The sequence below is a fragment of the Balaenoptera borealis genome, assembly GCF_965194805.1.
Source record: "Balaenoptera borealis genome assembly, chromosome: X".
NCBI classification, from domain to species: Eukaryota; Metazoa; Chordata; class Mammalia; order Artiodactyla; family Balaenopteridae; genus Balaenoptera; species Balaenoptera borealis.
Genome location: NC_138881.1, coordinates 77,397,127 through 77,420,814, shown reverse-complemented (window position 1 = coordinate 77,420,814; position 23,688 = coordinate 77,397,127). Strand labels below are relative to the sequence as shown.

The window sequence follows — 23,688 nt, the reverse complement described above, 5'->3', positions numbered from 1 at the left end:
TTTTAGAGTATATGAAAGAACTATTATCTTAATGTTCCCTTAACAACGTGCATTCATTGCTTATTATGTCAACATCCTGCCATTTAGATAACTTACTTAATCATTCCTCTGCTTGTAATGCTTCTGTAGGCACCCAGAGTCTGGCTCTTTTCTTACTCAATGCTTATGCTAATGCATTGCTTCTTCTGCCCTATATCTTCTGTCTCTGTGCTTCTATACTATTAACCAGTATTCATTATCTCTCTGAATGTCTCATGTTCAACCCCCTGAATAGATAAGTTCCAGTTTACATATCCAGTCACTATATAGTGTAGAGTATACCTTTGGGGCAGAATTTTCATGTTAGTTATCTAATAAGCCAGCAATCAGCCATTAGATATTTGTGTAATAGACATCGAGATGATTCATCTAAATATCCACTTCAAGGGAGGACTTGTTCCAGCTTCTAAGAGTGCTGTCAGCAAACAGTATCCACCTGTCAGCTGCTTCCATGTTTCACTCAGGTGCAGAAACCTGACTTGCTAAGGAGTAGGCCCTTTATGTGGTGGACCATATCCAATGGCTGACCTCAGCGGGGTGGTAAAAACCCATTCATTTCAACTCACTATGGAACACTTTGACAGGCAATATATTCTTCAGAGCTTCATTTAGAGTTAGCTGTGGCTTTGTTGACCCGCATTAAAGTTCAACTTCTCTTGCTCAATTCTACTTCTTTTCTCTCACTTCCACAGATATTGATCCCTAATAAATACCCTATAGACTAAACTCCATCTCAGAATCTACTTCCAGAGAGCCCAAACTATGATATTTGGAGCCAAAATTTTTCCAAGCAAGCAGGTAATGAGGTTTCAGAGATCACTCATTCACTGTCTGGCTGGCAATGAGGACCCTACCACTCTTCCTGGGTGGAACACAGACAGACTACCTAGCAGAAGATGGCAGTCCACTTATTTAAACTCAGAAGTAAAATAAGATAGTATACTTGCAGAAGAGAATGAACTAGTTGGAATGATTTATTAGATATTTGATAAGGGGGGAATAGTAACTATGGAATCATTGAAAATGAATGGCTATTGCTAAGTATCATTGATACCCAAGAAAAAGATAACGAAAAACTTCAGGCAACAGACAAGTATTTGGAATTCAAGGGTGAAAGCCAGAAGGCTTCCCTGATAGTTTACAAATAGAGTCTCATTTTCTGAGCAAGTGGGCATCGAAAGCTAAGGCCCCAGAATGGCCAAGTTCCAAAGGAGATTAAAAGGTTCCATAAGGTTGGTGTGTATGCCAAAGCCAAAGCACTAGTGGAGGAAAAAACAGAGCTTTTATACACTGAACGTAGACATTTGAGAGGATGCTCCTCCCAAGTTTTGAAGCTTCGGACTTTTATGAACACCTGGAGCCTGTAGAATTGGCTTACTCCGCTCTGTTAAGAACTTGAAAATTCTCCTTGCTCAAAGATTATGTTGAGGACTCTCTCCCACATGGCAACATGTTCCCCCTCTGATCACGGTCTTTCACTGTGTCCCCTCCTGGTCACTAGTTGAATTACTAGGGCTAACATGCCACATAATCCATAATTAGGGCCATGCTGGTCCTAAAATGGGACGAAACTGAGTATACCCCATAGAAGCTGCCAGATCCTGCCAGCATGAGCCAGGGGAGTACATATAGGACTGATTTCTGAGGATCTTAGTTCAAGGAAGCCAAAAGATTAGGTGAGATAGGGGAAACATTGATTTGGTAATATTTTCCTAAAATACAGGGTTTATCACACTGGCAAGGATCCTAGGAAATGAGGTGAACTCACTACCAGAATGGCTTGTAGAAACATGAAAAAAGTAATGGCCATAATTGCTATGGCAGATAGTTGAAGAAGGAGTTAAAAAGCTCTGGGACAGGGCTGGGACTAGGGTGAAGCAAATGAGATGCCTGTGGCACAAAACCTAAGTAGACATTTATTCAACTCTGAGAATAAGTGCCTTTTTAAATTTTGTGCCTTAAACCATTGACTCTTAAGAGACCACTCACTCTCAAGGTTGTTGCAAGTGCAGAGTCAGTACTTGAATGCTCCTGAGAAATTTTGCACCTTAGGCATTTCTCTCTCTTCATCCTAATTTAGGCTTTGGTCATGAAAGTGGGTGTTCTGGAGTAGATATACTACATAAAGCTGGAAAATGCACTGGATGATTATGTTCAACAGAAAGACCTGGAGGATTAAAAATTTACCAAGGTCATCAAGAATTCACTAGTGTGAGGGGCACAAGCATCACTAAAAAAACTCAGTGGTGGCTCTTCCCTGAAGATCACGGCTGATGGTAGGAGAGCCCATTACAAAACTAGGCTGACTGACAGTAATGAGGGTGGACAATGAGAACTCCAAACAATACAGGTCAGGTGGTAGCATTTAACTGCCCAAAGCCAGATAGATGGAATTTTTGTTATGAGTAGTAGTGTCAGAATAGTAGCCAAGGGGGTCTGACCCACAGAAAATTATGGTTATAGTTAATAAAACATGGTGTTCCTAGGGACAAAATAGAAGGACAGCCAGCAAGCGTTGTACCATGAGAAGATATCAACAATAGAATACCAGGGGTATGAGGACTGTAGTGCCAATAACAAAGTCATGATCCCTTGCCCATTCCCAAATCTGGGCCAGTTTTCAGACCGAAATCTACCCTTAGAAGAGGATGCCAGGTCCTCTGGGGGAAAAGCCCAGCAACAATCACAACAAATATGCACAGTAATGATTCTTCCAAATAGTACTCAAAGGGATCAATAGCCATGTACTCAGATAACTGTAAGCTGTGGAAAAAGTATTTCCCAGACTTGTGGAGGATTACTAGACATAGGGTTCAAATTGACATTGATACTTGGAGACAAAGTGTTATCACGGCTCCCAGTGAGAATGTAGGCAAAGCTCACTATGTAATAGATGGAGTCCTAAGGTCCAGTGTACTGAGGATTTCCTGCATCAGTGGACCCATCCACTGATTATTTCCCGTAGTCCCTGAATGTATAATTGGGGTTTATATATTTAATAGTTGGTGCATCCCACTCATTGGGCCCTTATCTTGTGGGGTAAGAGCTATAATATTATGGAAAACTAAGTAGGAGCCTCCAAAACTGTCCCTTCCTTCTACAAGATACTAAATAAAAAATGATATAGCATCCTAGGGGAGGGATGGTGGAAACTAACACTGTCCTTAATGATTTTCAAGGATGATGATACCCATCTTAGCTCTATTTAGTTCATCAGTTTGGCCCCTACAGAAATCAGATAGATTCTGGAAAATATGTGTACTGACACAACCTCAGCCAAGTAGTAGCTTCAATTGCATCCCTTCTTCTGCATGTATTACCTTTGCTAGAACAAACTAACATAAACTCAGGAACATGGTGTGTGGCCATTGATTTAGGAAATGTGTACTATCTATTACTATCAGAAAAGACGATCAAGAGGATCAGAAATAGTTCACACAGAAAATAGTTCTGTGTGTGCATCACACAGAAAAAGCAAAATATGCATTTACCACTTTGCTCCAGAGTATGTTAACTTATCTCTCATCTCTTGCATTATAATTCAAGATCAGAGCCATTTAGACAACCCACAGAATATTGCATTGATAACAACATTGGTGATATTATTATACTAATCAGGACAAATGAGCAAAAGCTGACCAGCATACAAAAAACGTTGTGAAGGCAAATGTGCTTCAGAGAAGGAGATAAACCCTATGAACTTTCAGGAGCTTATCACATCAATTACATATTTAGGGGACTAAAGAGCATGCTGAAACATCCTCTCCAAAGTGAAAGAAAAAAATAATATATTTCGCACTTTCCACCATGATGAAAGAAGCACCATCCTTTATAGGCTTTTTTTGGGTTCTGGAAGCAGCATATTCCAAACCTGGGAATACTGCTGTGGTCCATATACTGTTAGACTGATGGTAGCCAGCTTTGAGCGGGGACCAGAATAAGAACGTGATCTGAAGCAGTTCCAGGATGCACTACAAGCACCTTTGCCCCTGGGCTACATGACTCAGCAGACCCAATGATATTAGACTGGCCTGTGGTGGGAAAAGATGCCATGTGGGGTATATGGGCAATTCCATAGGAGAGAGAAACAGAGGCTCTTGGGGATCCAGAGCAAGGCTATTCAATATGCAGTAGAGAATTATTCACCTTTTGCAAAACAATATCTGGTGTGAAATTTGGTCCTGGTAAAGACAAGAGCCCTGAATACAGGACATCAAATGACCATGCATCCAGAACTGTCCATCGTGGGCTGAGTTCTGTCACACCCACCAACTCATAAGGTCAAGTGGGCCCACAAGCATTCCAACTTAAAATGGAAGTGGTATATCTAGGATTGAGCACGAGCAGGACCAGAGGATATAGGCAAGCTACATGAGCAAGTAGTTCATACACTATGACATTTACCATTGTTTCACCAGTGCCCCTCCCCCTCAACACACACCTACTTCCATATGTGGAATTAATTATAATATGCTGAGAGAGAAGAAAATGGCCCTAGCTTGGTTTACAGATGAGCCAACTTGATATAAGAATGCTTTAAATGGCAATAGCAAGCAAAATCATTCCAAATGAGTAGAGCCTCAGGAAGTGCACTTGATCATCCACGTTTGTGAAAGGAAAAATGGCCTGAGGTTAGAATATATTTAGACTCACAGACCATGGCAAATAACCTGGATGACTAGTCAGGGGCTTGGATGGAGAAAGATTGTAAGATCAGGTTTAGGGTGGATACATGTAGATGCAGACAAGGGAAGACATGAATTATTAATAATTTTGTATCTTAATGCCTTCTAGAGAGAATATACCACAGAAGAGGCACTAAAGAACTAAGTATACAAAGTGACTTGGACAGTTGGCTCAGGTCAACCTTTGTCATCAGCCACTTTAGTGCTGACATGATGGTCACATGAATGGAGGATCCACAGTGGAGGGGTTGGAGGCTATACATGAGCGCACCAGGATCGGCTTCTATTTATTAAGGATTATTTAGTTACCATTGCTCCAAAATATTCAACCAGCTAACAGTGGAGATCAAAGCTGTGTTCCCAGTATGTCATTATTCTCAATGACACCAATTGGCATTTTGATGTCAAGTGAACACAACTGCACCTCTTCCATTATGGAAGGACCAGAGATTAGTTCTAACAAAGAATGACTTATACTACGGGTATAATTTTGCCTTTACTCTCCATAGGGTCTCAGTTAGTACCACTGTCCAAGGGCTTACTGAATATTTGATCCATTGGCATGGGATTACACATACCATCACGTGTGATCAGAGGACATTGTTTATAACAATGGAGGTGCAGGAGTGGGACTATGACCATGGGATCCATATCACATACTACACTATCCAGAAACTGAAAGCCTTATAAGAGTTTTGGAACAGCCTGCTAAAGGCACAGATGCAATGACAACTTGGAGCAATACTCTGCAAAGATGGAACATCACGATACAACTCATTGAATCAAAGAACTTTGTATGATACTTTGATGTCCAAAATAGATGAAATACATAGGTCTGAGAACCAAGGTGCAGAAGCAGAATTTGTCCTACATACCATTGCTCTCAATGAACCATGGGGGGAATGTGTGCTTCTCATCGCCACAACTCTAGGCTCTTCAATGTTAAAAGTACTGGTCACTAAAGGAGGAACACTTTTGCTGGAGAACACAGCAAAAGTCCTTTGAACAGTGGCTGCCACCTGGACACTTTGGGAGCCATAACGCATCAATATTTTGACAGGGACAATTGATTCTTATCATCAGGAGGAGGTATGGCTGTTGACAAGCAATGACAACAGATAGGAATATGTATGACCTTCACGTAATCAACTAAAGTGTCTTTTTGTATTCCCTTGCCCATTATGACAGTAAGTGAAAAAGTGCAGTTATACTGGCCTGAGAAGAGCACCAGAGGTGCAGAATCCTTAGAGATGAGGACTTATGTCATACCACTAAGACACTGAGACCAACAAAGTTGGTAAATGAAAATGAGAGAAATTTAGAATGGTTATTAGAAGAGGAAGATAATAAGTATCTGTTCTGGCCTCAAGAGCAGCTACCACAGCAGAGGCTCTTAGTTTGCCCTACTAATATTCTTCTTCTAAGTTTTTCCCAGGAAGAGAGATCCACTAGAATCCCAGAGGAGTTGCTTCCAAAAAGTATATGAAGAAATGGATCTAGTGGCACAAATGTTGGACTATGGATTCAGAGATGCATGATTCAGATTCCCCTTCAAGGAAGGACTTGTTGCTTCAGCTACTAGGAATGATGTCAGCAGACAACTTTTGTCAGATCCTTCCAGGTTTGCCTCAGCTGCAGAGAGACACATTACCCAAGGGTGTACTTTTCATAGGATGACCCTTATTCTAATGACTGGTAACAGTGGGTTTATAAAGGCTCACCAGTTTGGCCCATTGTGGGGTATTCTGAAGGGCCATTTATGCTCCACAGCTTTTCATGTGTTTTTCCAAGGCTTTTTTGGGCCTGAATTTTATAGTGTGACTCGCATTTCTTTTGTTAAATTTAGTCCTAAATATTTAATATTTTGGATGCCATTGTTAATGGAACTGCTTTCATCATTTCTTTTTCAGAATGTCCATTGCTTATGTATGGAAATATAATTGCTATTTGCATATTCATGATATATTATGTACTAGTTTATTAGTTTTTTCTGTGGATTTCTTGGGATTTTCTATATACAAGATCATGAGGGCTGTGAATAAAGATAGTTTTACTTCTTCCTTTCCAGTAAGAATACCTTTTTTTTCATTTTCTTGTCTAATCTCCCTGGATAGAACCTCCAGTACAATGTTGAATTGAATTGGTGAGAATGGAAAATCTTGGGTTTTTTTCTCTTCTCTTGGGAGGAAAGCTTTCAGTTTTCCACCATTAAATATGATGTTAGTTGTGAGATTTTTGTAGATACTCTTTATTAGTTTGAGAAAGTTCCCTTGTATTCCTAGTTTGTTGAGTGTTTTTAGCATGAATGAGTATTATATTTTTATCAAATGTCTTTCTGTATCTATTGAGACGATCATTTGTTTTTTAGCCTTTATTTATTATTATAGTGTATTATATATTAAATAAGTGAAATAGTCTGTCCAAAGTCACATAGATAGTGTCAGGGCCTTGACTATAACTTATATATTCTATATTAGATACAGTGTTCTTGGAAATCTTGTCTAAAGTGAGTTCCTGATAACATTAATAATAATAAAAATAATAATTTCACTGTACACTTTTTATGTATTAAAAACTTTTCATATATTAATTCACGTCATTCTCACAACACCACAATTAGGTATATACTACCATTATCCTCAGTTTACATGTGGTAAAATTTATACACAAAAATGTTAAATTACTTGCTCAATCTAGTATTGCTAGGAATGGCAGAATGAAAATCCGAATCATACTGTATGTGCCTTTAACTACTACACCCTGCTAAATACACTATGCTAAAAGTTCCATGAGGTACTCTGAACATTTTTCATTTTCAGTAAGTATAGGGAAAGAGGTGCGTATCATATTTCTCCCTTTGAAAAAAGAACAGTTTTAGCTTATTAAAAATCTTCTAAGTTCTTTAATAATGAAATCTAACGAACTTTATAGAAACTTGTCTAAATTTCTATGATGATAGAAAATATGTTTGCTTTATTTTAGCATCCTGAGAATATTCTGTGCTACACCATGCTACCTGACAGAGGATTTATCTTGTAGGAGCCACTGACAATTTGAGGTCAATAGAAATTGAACTGATGTCCCAGTTATCTGTAAAAAGTGAAGAGATTCTTAACCAACTTCAAGTTCAGATCTCTTATCAAGATTATGAAGACAGGAATTAGCTGTGTGAAGCAAAAAAATATATTTTGTTTATTGGTCATTTGTGAGTAAAAATTAGACTGATCTGAAAACATTGGGTGAAAATGAAAACATGTAAGAACTGTTTTTTGTTTTTTGTTTTTTTAATTAATTAATTAATTAATTTATTTATTCTTGGCTGTGTTGGGTCTCCATTTCTATGAGGGCTTTCTCCAGTTGCGGCAAGCGGGGGCCACTCTTCATCGCGGTGCACGGGCCTCTCACTTTCGCGGCCTCTCCTGCCGCGGAGCACAGGCTCCAGACGCGCAGGCTCAGCAGGTGTGGCTCACGGGCCCAGTTGCTCCGCAGCATGCGGGATCCTCCCAGACCAGGGCTCGAACCCGTGTCCCCTGCATCGGCAGGCGGATTCTCAACCACTGCGCCACCAGGGAAGCCCCAAGAACTGTTTTTTTCAAGCTACTTCTGAGCTTGGCAGATGTAATGCAAGATAATCAATCAAAAATTAAATTGTTTTTAAAAGTTTGCTGGGGCTTCCCTGGTGGCGCAATGGTTAAGAATCTGCCTGCCAGTGCAGGGGACCCAGTTTCCAACCGGGAAGATCCCACATGCCGCGGAGCAACTAAGCCCACGAGCCACAACTACTGAAGCCCGCGTGCTTAGAGCCCGAGCTCCGCAACAAGAGAAGCCACTACAATGGGAGGTCCGCGCACCGCAAAGAAGATTAGCCCCCGCTCACCGCAACTAATTTAGAAAGCTTTTCATTATATCCTGAGAATAATTCCCTGCCTCCATTCCCTTCCTGGAATGATTGAACCAATGTGAATAATAAAATTGCTGGAAAATAAAAAATGCTCAGTTTATGGTGGAGGCCAAAGAAAGACCCCTCTGCTGTATCCTACCACGATTTTATTAACCAGGATAAATCAGTTGAAATTATTTACATTTCCCCTGCCAAGAGCTTGTAGAAAACTTTTATAAATTTAGATAATTATACTTGTAAGTCATGAAGGCACTATACTAACCTTTGTGCCATTTAGTGGTTTTATTACTCATTATGTTTTCTGGTTCTAGCATTTGGGACAGCAGATCTGGAATCTGGTGGAATTTTCTACCTGTTAATTAGAAACATAATCTGGATATTAAAAAGTATATTTGTCAATTTCCATTATCATTTCCATTGCCAAAATGTGCAAACTACAATATATAAAAGTTCTTTGTTGTGCTTTCAAAAATTTTCTTGATGTATGGATTGCCAGAAATCAGCATGTTTATTCTGAAAATTGAATATAGAATTTTATGACAGCTCCCTGGTGTTTGCATCCTTGGGTGTAATTTATATTTCTGGGTAAGAAGGAGGTTAGGTTGATTAAGAATTTGATTACCTCTCATTTTTAATGCAAAGTTTTCCTGCTTAGTATACTTTCCATATCCTCAAGGAAATCAAATTGATACTATACTGAAAGTCAGAGTGATTCTATCACAATTGTTTCACAGTGTCCTTTTACATTTCTCTATAGATTATCTTTTATGAAAGCAATTAAAAGCAACTCATTGAGTCTGATTTCTCTCCTTTCTCATGGGGAGAGTAGCGCTTTCACAGCACAGATGTGATTGAGTCATTCTTATGGGAGCTAATTTTGTAAACATCTTAAGATGGTTTCTTAATCTGAGGAAATTCAGGAATATGCAAACTTGAAGAGGAAAAAAATTGTGTTTTTTTACTAACCTGAACTTCAGCATTTCCATTAATTATTGATGCAAGCAACAAATCACAAAAGTAGTAGTCTTATGATTCTACCACCAATAGAAATCAAAAATATTTTCATATCACATTACAGTTGTTACATGAAATATCATTTATACTCATCATAACTCCAGATTTATGTTATTTATTAGAATTTGTTATTAAATAGATCAATACAAAAAGGCATATATTCTTATATCATAATTGTATCACAAATTTTAAAAAATTTCATAACTGTATTTCAATATGATTGGTTTATTTTTTAATTCTGTTTATTTTATTTTACGTATTTTAAAGCATTGTTCTGTTAAGAATTCCACAGGCTTCACCAAAGTGCCAAAGATGTCCTGGCACAAAATGTTTTAAATCATCTACTTAGGGAAAGAGATTTCTTGCCAAAGATTAGAAAAAAGGCTTGAATTTTCTTGCAGTCTTCAACCTTCCTCCAAGTGCCCAGGAACCAATTAAAAAACTCTAAAAACCACTGGCACACCATTCATATAAGATTAGCATTATTCTCTGATCCAAAAAATGATACAAGAAATGCCCAAAGCCCCCCTAGCCTGCAGTACCTTGCCTAATTCCAAGGATCTGAAGTTCCCAACATTAACGTCCAAGATTCAAGATCTAAGTCCATTTCAACTGGGAAAAAGTATTATGAAATTAGGTATACTGATAATTGCCCCAAAGAGGAGATAGTGCACCTGTGTTTTCCCTGACTATATGATCTTGAAGAAATAAATTCTTTATTTTTTACCTCAATTCTTTCACTAGTAAACAAAGTATATAATTCTTTTATAGTGTATATTAGATAGTAGTTTCTAAGGGACAAATGAACTTCTACTAAGACTAGCAAAAATGTCTTGGAAGGAGACATGTGATCATCAATATGAGTAGAAGAAATGGAAAATAGACTAACAGAAGCTGGACTTGACATGAGCAGCCCACGAATGGAAAGAAATAACATATAATGATATCAAGACTTGGACACAAATTACACAGGACATGGGGGAGAGAGGAAGGATGTGAATAAAGGAGAGTAGATGTTGCCTCACAGGAGTTTCAAAATGTGGAAGACAGTAGATGGTAGAGTGGAGGCTGAATGGTAAAGAACTAAAACATTTGCTAAACACTAAAACACTTTAAAAATAAATGTCAAAAATTTTATACTGATAGATTATTATTATTATGTTTCATTATAATAAAATCAAAAGGCCAAACATAATAGATCAAAAACAATAAGGGAGGACTGGCACATATTCCATGTGATATCAAACTATACATTTTACTCTTCCTATAACACAGCCATGCTCATGCATTCATTCATTCAAAAAAGAAATTTATTTATTTCATGACACAAAAATATTATTAATCACCTACAATGTTCCTCCTTTAATGGAACTTTCAAGTGGAGATAAATATTAAATAAAATCATGGATAATATAATTTTATATTAGGTGGTAAGTGGGGAATTTTAGCTAGGGTCTCTCGTATGATATAATATTTTACCTGAGTCATGAGAAGAAGCAAATATTGACTTAGGCCCTTTAATGTGCCTGAGCCTGTGCTAGCCACAGACAATGGAGCTTACATTAAAAATAGGAGGCAAATTAAAATATTAAAGAAGTAAATAAGTAAGGTTATAACAGACTTTAAATGTGCCATAAATGAAAGGAACAAGGGAATAAAACAAAGAAAGTGATATTCAATGGTGGTTACTTTAACTAACTAATGTGTGATGGGAACAGTATTTCTGGCAGAGGGAACAGCAAGTGTGAAGGATCTGATTTAGGAGAGAGCTTGGTATTGGGATCAGTCCACTTGTAGCTAGATCATAGGAAGTGGGGAATGATCTTGCACATGCAGTTGTAAGAAATCATATAGAGAAAGCCCCTGTATCTTTTATTCAGTTTACCCCAATGCTAATATCTTGTAAAACTATAGGACAATATCATAACCAGGATATTGATATTGAAACAGTCAGGATATAGAACATATCTATCACCACAAGGATCTCTCCTGTTGCTCTTTTATAGCTGCACCCACCTCCTTCTCCCCACCACTCCCAACTCTGACCCCTGGCAACCACTAATTTGCTCCTTATTTTTATAACTTTTTCATTACAAGAATGTCATATAAATGGAATCATATAGTATATCACCTTTTGGAACTGGCTTTTTCCACTTAGAAAACTTTTTGGAGCTTCATCTAAGTTGCTGTGTTTATCAATCAATAGTTCATTCATTTATTTTTATTTCTGAATAGTAATCCATGGTATGGATTTACCAGTTTATCTGACCATTCACTTATTGAAGGACATTTGGGTTGTTTCCAGAATTTGCTATTATGAATAAAGTTGATATGAACGTTTGTCTACAATTTTTTAAGTGAAAATAAGTCTTGCTTTCTCTGGGATAAAAGTCCAGAAGTGCAATTGCTGAGTCATATGGCAGTTACACGTTTAGTTTAATAAGAAATTGTTTTGCAGAGGGCCGGTACCATTTCACATTCCAGCAGTGTATGAATGATCAGGTTTCTTTGTATCCTCACCAGTATTTTGTGCTGCCTCTATTTTTTATCTGTCATCCTGATAGATGTGGATCTATCTATATTCTGATTGATATATTATTGTTGTTTCAATTTGCGTTTCCTTAATTACCAATGATGTTGAGCATCTTTTTATGTGCTTATTTTCTTTTGTGCCATCTGTATATGCTTTATAATGAAATTTCTGTTCATATCTTTTGCCCATTCTTTAATTGGTTTGTTTGCTTTTTACTGTTAATTTTTGACAGGTCTTTATATATTCCAGATACTAATCCTTCATCAGCACTGTGATTTAAAAATATTTTCTTTCACTCTGTAGCTTGTCTTTTTATCCTGTTAACAGAATCTTTCTCAGTGCAAAAAATTTGAATTTTGATGGAGTTCAATTTATAAATTTTCCCTTTTATGGATTGTGCTTTCGATGTCAAGTCTAAAACACTTTTTCCTAGGCCTAGACTGAAGATTTTCTCCTGTTCACTCTAAACATTTTGTAATTTCATGTTTACATTTAAGTTAATGATCCATTTTGAGTTATTTTAGTATATATATATAGTGTGAGGTTTTAGGTTGAGGTATTTTTTGTTTGTTTTTTTTCTTTTTAGTCTGTGAATGTCCAGTTGATCAGCACCATCTGTTGAAAAGGCTATTCTTTCCCCATTGAGTTGCTTTTACATCCTTGTGAAAAAAATCATTTGGGCACATTTGTATAGATTTATCTGTTTTTTCTGTTCTGTTCTCTTGATCTATGTGTTTCTCCCTCTCCCAGTACCACACAGTGTGAATTACCCTAGCTATTTAATGTCTTGAATGTGGGTAGAATATTTCCTCCGATGTTAGCAAAATTGTTTTAGCTTTTCTAGTTTGGAAGTCATTTTAATGAATATGAATGTTATTCCAAGAACAGCAAGACAGTGAAGTGACTTGTTTTACTCTTTATGATTACACTTTTTCCTACTGTGTGGAATCTGAACTGTATGGGAAAGATATCATTTAGGAGTTGGTTGTGATTGTTGTAACATAGATGGATAAAGGTGAAAGCAATAATGATGGAGCAAGCAGGGCAGATGTAAGATATATGTTGGAGATAGAACTAACAAGATTTACTGATGGAATGGACACTCTGAGGAGGAAACAGAGGAAAAAGAATGGGTCAATGACTCAAAGATGTCTTCCTTTAGTAACTAAGTGGATGTTGGTGATGTTTATTGAGATGATGGACATTGGGGAAGAAATTATTATTATTTTTTTTTGGTGAGGGGGAAATCAAAAGTTTCTTTGAGCCTGCTAGTTCTGAGATGGCTATCAGTCATTCAGTTAGACATGCCACAAAAGCCCATGGTTATATAAGGCTGAGCTCTTTCAGATGACAGATTTTGAATAGAGAGGCTCACATTAAAATAAGTAATGTCATGATAAACATTAGTCTAGATAAATCAGTGAGCATCCCTGCAATAAAAGTGAAGAATTCATGTACATATTTAGAAAGTTTCCTCAATTATTCATAACCATCTCCACCTTCCCAAATCAATATAATTTTTAGAGACTTGTCTCCATTGAGTTTTTCAAAAATTTTTACATAGACTTCACTAAAAACAACCTTATTTACAATCACAATGATCTATGGTAGGAATGGAGGTGGCCAGTAATCTGGCAAGTTGGTTAAGTGGAGAAACGTACCTCCACTTTATCATGACATTACTTATTTTAATTATTTAAATAATGAAATATGTTAAATACACAGGAAACTAGAGAGAATAATAGAAACCTATTTATCTATCACTTCTATAAAATAAAATTTAATTGATTAAATGGAGGTACGTTAAGAAAACTTCTCAGGCTTCCCTGGTTAGGACTCTGCCTGCCAATGCAGGGGACACGGGTTCAAGCCCTGGTGTGGGAAGATCCCACATGCTGCAGAGCAACTAAGCCTGTGTGCCACAACTACTGAGCCTGCACTCTAGAGCCCGCGAGCCACAACTACTGAAGACCACGTGTCTAGAGTCTGTGCTCCGCAACAAGAGAAGCCACTGCAATGAGAAGCTCACACACTGCAACGAAGAATAGCCTCCGCTTGTCACAGCTAGAGAAAACTTGCACGCAGCAACGGAGACCCAATGCAGCCAAAAATAAATAAATAAAATAAATAAATTTATTTTAAACAAAATAAAAAGAAAACTTCTCTTGTACTCCCTCACTTTTAACAATTTTTAGTTGAAATTGTAACTTTCTGGATTTAAAATATCTACATATTATAATAATTGTGCCTTCCCTCTTCTAATCTTAACATATTTGGGTTATTTTTCTTTCCAGTTTTCACTGACTACAAATTCCAGAAAGCTGTTTACAAATGGTGATAATAGATACTTGGGACATGTTCTAGACATTAACAGGCAAATTAAGATGTTTTTATCGTATTGTGGCAACACCTTTCATGAAACACAGAAGTGTATTTTAACTAAAAAAAATTATTTATGCCTGGTTATTTAGGAAGAGAGAACTATGTATAGTTTTTGTAAGTCTAATTTATAGGACCTAAAGAGGAGAAATACAAAGGAATACAATAATCATGGTTTGAAAAAAATTATACTCTCTGGAAAAATAAATATGACCAGAATGTGAAATATATTGCTAAAAAAAGGAAAATAAAACTAGTAAAGAGAAAAATACAACTTAAATATATATACATATACATATGTGTGTGTGTGTGTGTGTGTGTGTGTGTGTGGATGTTGTAAAGATATAAGGATTTAATCAACTGAAAGATGTTTAAAACATAATAAATGTCTCTACCTACCCAAATACAAAGAATTGGTACCAAGTGTTACAGTGTCGAAAGTAATTCCTTTTTCCCCTCTTGATTCTGGGGAATGCTTTTGTGGGTTCTAAAGTCTAGATTTATCAATGCATTTTCAGCTCTAACAGCTCTGTCATCCTGGCCTAGTAATTCCCAGGGTTTGTATACAAAACAAACCTCTGTGTTTCTAACGGTCTGTAAGAAAACCACATCCTGTTTTCAGAGTGGTAACTATTAGATTACCTTAAAATTGTCTCACTTCTGGAAAAGCCCTAATACACATGCTCCATAAATTGTGTTTTAAATATTGTATTAAATAATTAAGCATAATATTAAGTCCAAGAATGATAACACTAGAACAGAGTTTAACTGTTGGATGTAGGTACAAGGTCAGAGTACTTTTTCCTTTTAAATGAGTATTCCATTCAGAAATATGATCTGTGTATTCAACAATTTACCTATCTCCTAAATCTTTTCAGGAAGTCTGCCATCTCTTCAGAAGTGTACCACTCTAAGATTTAACTGATATAAATTTTACTGAAATCTAATTTTCTGTCATCTATTTATGATGAAACAGTAGCATTATACCAAAATCTTTTTCCTGATTTATTAGTGTTTTTGTTTTTTTTAAATACCATGAATGTGCCTCTGAGTCTTCAGTACTATTTATCAGGGTTAGAATTTTGATTCTAGATCTTTGTTTTTTAAACATATACATCCCTGGTGGAAAGTGGGGCAATTCTTCAAACTATAGTGGAAATACTCCCTGAAAAAATGCTCAACTTCCTTTGTACTAATTTTAAGCTAACAAGATAAAATAAAACAAAATAAAGTTCTAATCTAAAATTTGCATCTCCCTTCCTTTGTACCTAATCCCAAGAGGAAGCTGTCACGTTAAGCTGTCTTAATGGCTAGTGTGAAGAGTATTTCTCATTCTAAGAAACGGATGTTCTGTGTTATCGATTAATACATAGAGAATTTGATTATTGCAAATAGTTCTCTGCAACTTAATCAACTCTAGAGAAATTTTAAAAACTCCACTTCTCAACAACAACTCTCATGCACGACTTGGCCTTGATTTTCTGTAATCTCCTGCCAAGAGGGCAAACACCCTTAGAAGTTAACCAAGTTTTTCTAAGCACCTAAATATAAAAAGTTGCCTTACAGGAAATATAATTTATCCATATGTGTATAAATTATTATGTAGTAGTGTATTTCCCCCATCATCCTTTTGGAATTTTAAACAAAGACATAATTAAATGGTACACATCATTTCTAAGTTCCTATAGCTACACTTAAAATTCTAAACCAATTGTAAAAATATTCAAAACTAAGCCATTGTAACCCCAGTACTTATCTACCATCCTTCTTACCTATCACCTAAAAAAGAAAGTATACAACTTAACATTCATGAGCGACAGATATGTGAGTACTTACAAAATCCTGGGTGGTGGGTTTTCATAGGAGAATAAGCCCTAGCCTTTGCTTTTGAGGTGCTCATGGTCCAGTGAAGGAGAAAGACATGTCAACAAACCACTACAGTGCAAGATGACAAGTGCTGTAATAGAGATATACACAAAGCATTCTAGGAACACAGAGAAGAGAGTGACTATCTCTACCTGAGAAAACCAGAAGGATTTCATAAGGTCAGATGTTAAAAATACTAAGGAAGAATCATCTCATAATAATGCCAAGGGCAACTTGTTAATCACACTGTGCACTGGCCGTTTTCTGTGTTGAATCCCAAGGAATTTCATTCTTTCATATTGGCAGACAAACCAAGCTCTGAATTCAGCTGAACATGGGCAATGTTAAGTGTGGGCCTCCTGCAGACATATTTTGTTCACTGCATCCATCTTTTTAAAATTAATTTTATTTGAATGTCTTTAGACAATTCATGTTCCCAAGTTTACCATATATACTATACTACTTCCTACTGTCCCACATTCGGCCAGCTTCATTCATTGATTTTATGTTTGGTTCTGCTTGGCATGGTATTTTATTAGTCCTCTACTAAGGTTTTAAATGTAAGACATTTCTATAGAAAAAAATTAACACCTTCAAGAAATAAGACTGATTAGTAAGAATATAGGAACCCCAGTGGAGAAAGTAGATTTTGATCATTGTATTAGAAAAATTGTACTCATGGAGACATTTAAGATACAACCAAGAAGTACACATCCCTGAACATTTTTTTTTTTTTTTTTTGGACAGAGATTTGATCAAATGGCTCTAAATGACAAGAATCAAAAATAGGTGTTTTTATATTTTTTACTGGAGTTTTATATTTAAAATAAGGACTCCTGATGACTCAGTGACGTAAGAACATGTTTTAGGCCACTAATTTTATTTGAGGATATAATTGTATTATATTTGAGGACAAGTAGTCTGATACCAATTCCAATGTGTGGGTTTTTCAGCACCACCAAGCAACTCTCAGACATCAGCTGCGTGTCCTATAATTCAACTCAATTCTGTCACTGTCCACCAAGAGATAATGTCAGACCCACAGTTTAAGGGCTCAGTCCTATACGATTGCCCCCACTTCAGACGCCAATCTCAAGTCCAGGTTGTTACCTGTGTTTATGACCAGCTAGCTATAAATCAGAGGTTCCCAAGACCCCCTTTTGGGTTTAATTAATTTGCTAGAGCAGCTCACAGAAATAAGAAAAACATTTTAATTACTAGATTAATGGTTTATTATAAAAGGATGTAACTCAGGAACAGCCAGATGGAAGAGATGCATAAGGAAAGTTGTGGAAAAGGGGCATGGAGCTTCCATGACCTCTCAGAGCACACCACTACCCCCATATCTCCATGAGTCCACCAACACTGAAGTTCTCTATAACTCATCCTTCTGGGATTTTTATGGAGTATGCATTACATAGGCATGATTGATTAAATCATCAGCCGTTGGTAATTGATTTAACTTCCAGCCCCTTCCCTTCCCTTGAAGTCAGAGAGGTGGGACTGAAAGTTCCAACCCTCTAATCATGTGGTTTGTTCTCCAGGCATCCAGTCCCCCTCCTTAGGTGTGGTCCGAAAGTCACCTCATTAGCATAACAAAAGACACCTTTATCTCTAGCTCTAAACACTTAGAAAAGCCCAAGAACTTTAGGAGTTCTGTGCCAGAAACAGGAACAAAGTCAAAATATATACTTCTTATTATAAAACACAATATCACAGGGAGCATGAACATATGTTGTCTTTCTGGCTTTCCTAAATCTAATCATGTAGGTAGATGTCCCATTAGTCAGAATTAAATACAACTTTGGTAACATTATATTAGTGTAAGCTGTTTATGCAACACATTCCTGAAAGGTGACATCATCTAAAGGATAATTCACATTAATCAATATTATCCCAAAGTCACTCACGTAAATATTGTTTTTGAGACCATGATTTTTTTTCAGTTACTTTTAGTAACAAAGAAATGAGGTTTATTTTGACTCTAAATGTTGGATGTAATGAATATACCTAATAAACCTTCAGATCTCACTCTGCATTTAGAATGCCTTTTAAACTAGCACATAAAAAACTTCTAGTTTGCATTTCTACATTGCCCTGAATTTTTGAAAAATGGGGAAAAGTGAATTACATCATTACCTTGTTTTTTTAATACAGCTGTAGGCTGCCTTTTAAATTGTACCTGTATACTTGTAATTTCCTGTGAACTAAAAAAACAATGATAATTTTCCATTATTGCCAATATAGTAGTCAGTAGTTAACCAGTTCACTTGCCTTCTTCAGGATGATAACAGAATAAATGAATCTGGAAATGTGTGCTGCTTGATGCTTTTTAATAATACTCTACTGATCATAGATGACAAGGATTAACTTGCAACAGAAATAATGAATCCATTAATATGGGCTCATGAGCCCTGAGGCAAGGTCTGTGTATGTATGTATATTTGTGGGGCTGTACTTTTGATCACTGGTTTAATAAAGTAATGGCCAGAAAGTCTGCTATAATCTTCTTAAAGTAAGCAGGTATCTAATTACAGTTACATCTTATTAGATGAGTATTCATTGAGTATACAAATTTTTAGTAGTGAGGATAGAAAAAGACAATGATTCTTTCAATACCTTTATGGTGATTTTAAGATAGAACCAGATTTAAAGTAAGTGCTGTGGTCAAATACAGAAATTTGATGGTGAAGAAGTGACTTAAAGTGTCAAATGTCTGATGCATTCAAAAGAATGTTATTGTCCACATCAACATATACCTTCTTCTTCCCTGCTTTCCCAGGGGCAGGAGAACTCCAGAAAAAAACACTGCTTAGAAAAATCCCATCAACTCATTCACATTAAAAGTTGTCTAACTCACTACTTTGTCTCTCCCAGCGATATTTGCAGTTGAAAATATGTCTACAAGCAACAGGTGATATTTGACCCAAAGGAACAAATGTATTGATTACAACTCCAGAAATCAGTGATAGCAGAAGCATGCCTAGAGAGAGGTCATGATCAGGGTAAAGTGTTCCATATATTGCCTTCCTTTCTGCTTTAATAATTTATATAAGTGATTTTTTTCTAGACAGCCCCATACATACTAGATAACCCTATACATGCTAATTTGATATACTATGTATGTAAAAGGGCTTGTATAGATGTAAGAGAGTCTCATAACTAACTGCAAGGCACCATACAAAAAGAAGAGATTATTATCATATTGAATGCCCATCTTAGGTTTTTTGGCACAGCATGTAGCATTAATCCCTTCTCCCCAAGTATGTGCTTCCCATAAGCTATTAGGAATTATCTCAGAGATAGATTAGGGCCTCCCAAGACACAGGGAACACTTTTAATTTGTCATGCCTTAAGAACACTTATGAGACAAAGAATTTTGGTGTCTGTTTACATGTATGTTGTATGTGGAGTGGGTAGGGGTGGTGAAGTAGAGGTATTACTTTCTCTCTTAATTGCATACCATACAGATACCTTCCCATTCTAACATCCAGTATTAATAGTTAATATATTTTAGTGATTACTCTTTTCTAGGCACTGTGATAAATACACATTTATCTCAAGCAACTCTTCCATCAAACCCTTTGAGTTGGGGCCATTGAATGCTAGTTTCACAGGTGGGCAATCTGAGCTTCATAGAAGTCAAATAGTGTACCAAGGATCACACAGCTGGTGAGTGTTGGAGCTGAGATGCAAACCCAAGTATGTCTGACGTCTGAGCCTCCACAATTAATCAATATACTAAATTGTGTCCACTGATAGTGAATAATAAGATATTTCATACTATTAGGAAGAGCTAACTTTTATGGAGTACTACAATGTTCTAGGCACTATGCTGGATGCTTAACTTGTATCATCTCATTTAATTCTGACAGTAGCTGAATGATGTTGCTACTATTTTAATTACCATTTTACAAATGAGAATACTGAAGTTTAGGCAGGTTAAGTAATATTTCAAAGTCTGGTAAATATGGAGTTGAATTTACCACTGGATTTGTCAATTCCAGAAGCCTAACTTTTAACAATTATATGTTTCCCCATCATAAAACACAGCGCAGTATCTGTAGATACTATAATGAAATGACAAGCAGAATTCTATTTTGGCCTACATATAACTTACTGTTAAAAATGTATGGGCAAAAAAAAAAAAAAAAAGAAAGAAAGAAAGAAAAATGTATGGGCAATTGACTCTCTTTGTGTTTCTATGGTAAAAATTGACATTGAATAACGATTCACAAATTTTCAGTAATTGTTCCTTTGGTATAGTGCACATTATTTATTCATAAAAAATGTTTATTTAGTACTTACTCTGTTTCAAGTACTGTTTTGGAATCAGACAAAAAGTGGCCAGAAATCCTTCCTCTCATGTAAATTATATTCTGGTCATGGAGAGGTAGGCAGTAAACAAGCAAAGAAATGAAAATATGGTCTTTCATATGCTGATAGTGCCTATGGAAGAAAATAAAGCAAGAAAGATAAATGGTGTGCTGGGTGAAATGTGGGTTGATTGCCATTTTAATTCCCATGGTGAGGCAAGATGACAATTGAAGGCAATATCTGAACAAAGTCCTATAGGTTACATGAAGATATCTGTAGAAAGAACATTCCAGGCAGAGGAAACACAAGTGCAAAAGTTCTGAAAGAGGACGATCCTTGTTTGAGCAAAAACAAGTAAAACAAGGCCAGTAAAAAGACAAGTGAGAGGAGTAATATATGAGATCAGAAACATAATGAGAGTCAAATTTTGTAGAATAAAATAAGCCATTGTAGGGGATTTTGTATTTATTCTTAGCGAGATAGAGTGCTATTGCAGGATTTTGAGTAGAAGGCACATTTTCTACTTAAGTTTTAAAAGGATTACTGGTTCCTGTATAGTGAATAAACTGCTGAGGAATGAGTGGAGGAAGGGAGCCCAGTTAGAAGGCTATTGCAGGAGTGGAGAGATCTGATGATGGATAGGGAATGACGGTGGTATGTAGCAGTAGGGGAGGTGCTGAGAAATGGTCAGAGCCTAGATTTACTTTGAAGGCAGAACTGGCAAGATTTGATGATAGATTTAGAAAAGCTTATTTATTTGGATTAAGTAATTAATTTGTATCACCATATATAAAATAATCTAACATTAATGATTGCAGAAAAAATTTCTTCACTTTAGACAATTATAGATAAATGTTATTTCATTGGCATTTGAAATAAGCATATTTAATGTCTCAGTGTCCTTTTAGGAAGGTTCATATTTATACTGTAATGACATTTCTATTGACTTCATATGTCATTATAATATAACCCATTTTCCAGAGATGAGATAACTCCTATTTACCTAAGTGACATTTAAAAACCTATTTCTTAAATTTTATACAAATATCCTATATTACTATGTGTGTTGTATTTACACTCACATAATCTACTTCTCTTTGGGGAACAATAAAAGCTTATAAAACATAAGGGTTTTAGTATTATAAAGCAGTTTTATATAAAAGTATCCAATGTAATCTGAAAAATAAATTGGGAAGTAGTTCTATTCTCAAAGATGGATAAGCTGAATGGTGTTATATTGTGATGAAAGTATCAAGTATTTAGAAGAGGGCTTGACGTTGTTAGTTATGTAACTACAGCACAGTTAATAATACATACAAGTTGTTTAATAATGTAGAGTGAATGACTGTGCTCGGCCTGACTCATTAACAACATTGTATTGTTCTACTTCAATATTTTATTTTAAAATTTTCATCTTGTCTCATAAGCCATTGTATTTTCAAGAGTTTATAAACATTCTCTAAAAATTGACTGAGTTTTCTACTCAAGATGCTTTGCACTGTTCACAATTTTATATACTCCTGGCATACATTAGTTATCTATTGTGGCTTAAAAATATTATCACAAACTCAACAGCTTCAAACATGTTTAACATTTCAGTTTCTGTCTGTCAAGAGTCTGTACATGGCTTAGTTGAGTCCTCTGCAAGGTTGCAATCAAGGTGTCAGTTGGGTCTGGCCTCTCATCTAAGACTAGACAGGAGAAGAATCCACTTCCAAGTTCACATAGTGGCTGGCAGAATCCAGTTCCTTACAGGCTCTCAGACTAGGGTTTCAGTTTCTTGCTGGTTGTCAGCCAGAGCTGTCTTTAGTTCTTTACCATGTGGCCCTCTCCATAGGGCAGCTCACAACATGGAAACTTTCTTCTTCAAATCCAGCAAGAGAGAAAGTCTGTTAGAAAGACAGGTTGCAATCTTATGTAATGGTATTCATGGATGTGATATCCCATCATCTTTGTTGTTCTATTGGATAGGAGTAATTCACAGTTTGTGGCAATGCTCAATGGAAGCATTATAGAATAACAATAGGAAATGAGGATCATGAGGCCCATATTAGACTATGTCCTGACATGGTACAAATGCATAGGAATAATGAAAAAATATAAAAATAGAAGTTAAAAAATATATACCTGAACATTTTTTAAAGTCTGTGGATGAGAAACAAAACTGAAATTCAAACTCAAAGCAATAAACAAGACTAAAGTCACAGGCCTGTTAGAGTCGCCATCAGAAGACAAGCCATGATGGATTAGATCTTAGCTCAAGTGGGATAAAAGGAACTGAAAGTGTTCTGCAAAAGAAGAGGGACTAGAGTAATAATCACTTTTTGAAGCTGGCTCCTGGAGGAATGGCCAAACTCCCCAACCGAAAAAGAACCTGAGAAAATAAACTGTTACACATCACTTCCCAAAACATAAAGCATGGGTATCAAGCAAACTGCAGTCTCAGGAATGAGGAGGATATATGCATAGTCTTAGAACGACTGAGTTGCTGTCTTCATGATTGAATTTGTTGTATTCCAAATATCACTTTAAGAGGAAGACCTTGAAATTTCTATATGAGTCCAATTTCTGAGGATGCTCCACATCTTTTTTATTAAGTAATTGAAAATTAAACAATAGTGAGATATCACTATGCACCAATTAGAATGGCTAAAATCCAAAAAATTGGCACTATCAAATGCTAATTAGGATGTGGAGCAACAGGAACTCACATTTATTGCTGGGAGGATTGTAAAATGGTGCAGCCACTTTTGGAGACAGTCTGGCAGTTCCTTACAAAGTTAAATAATCCAGCAACAGTGCTCTTAGTTATTTACCCAATTTATTTGAAAATTTATGTCCACAAAAACCCTACACATGAATGTTTATAGCAGCTTTATTTATAATCAGTGGATGAACTGATAAACAGTGGTACATCCATATGATGAAATATTATTCAGCAATAAAAAGAAATG

General features: G+C 36.2%; 1 long non-coding RNA gene across 1 annotated transcript; it reads right to left on the bottom strand.

The window, feature by feature from the left end:
* Positions 1–754: 754 nt before the first annotated feature.
* On the bottom strand, positions 755–17,234 carry LOC309620838. The gene is made up of 2 exons (XR_014239686.1): positions 8,309–17,234; positions 755–7,986 (listed from the first exon to the last, which is right to left on the bottom strand). It is a non-coding gene; the product is annotated as an uncharacterized lncRNA (long non-coding RNA).
* Positions 17,235–23,688: the final 6,454 nt, after the last annotated feature.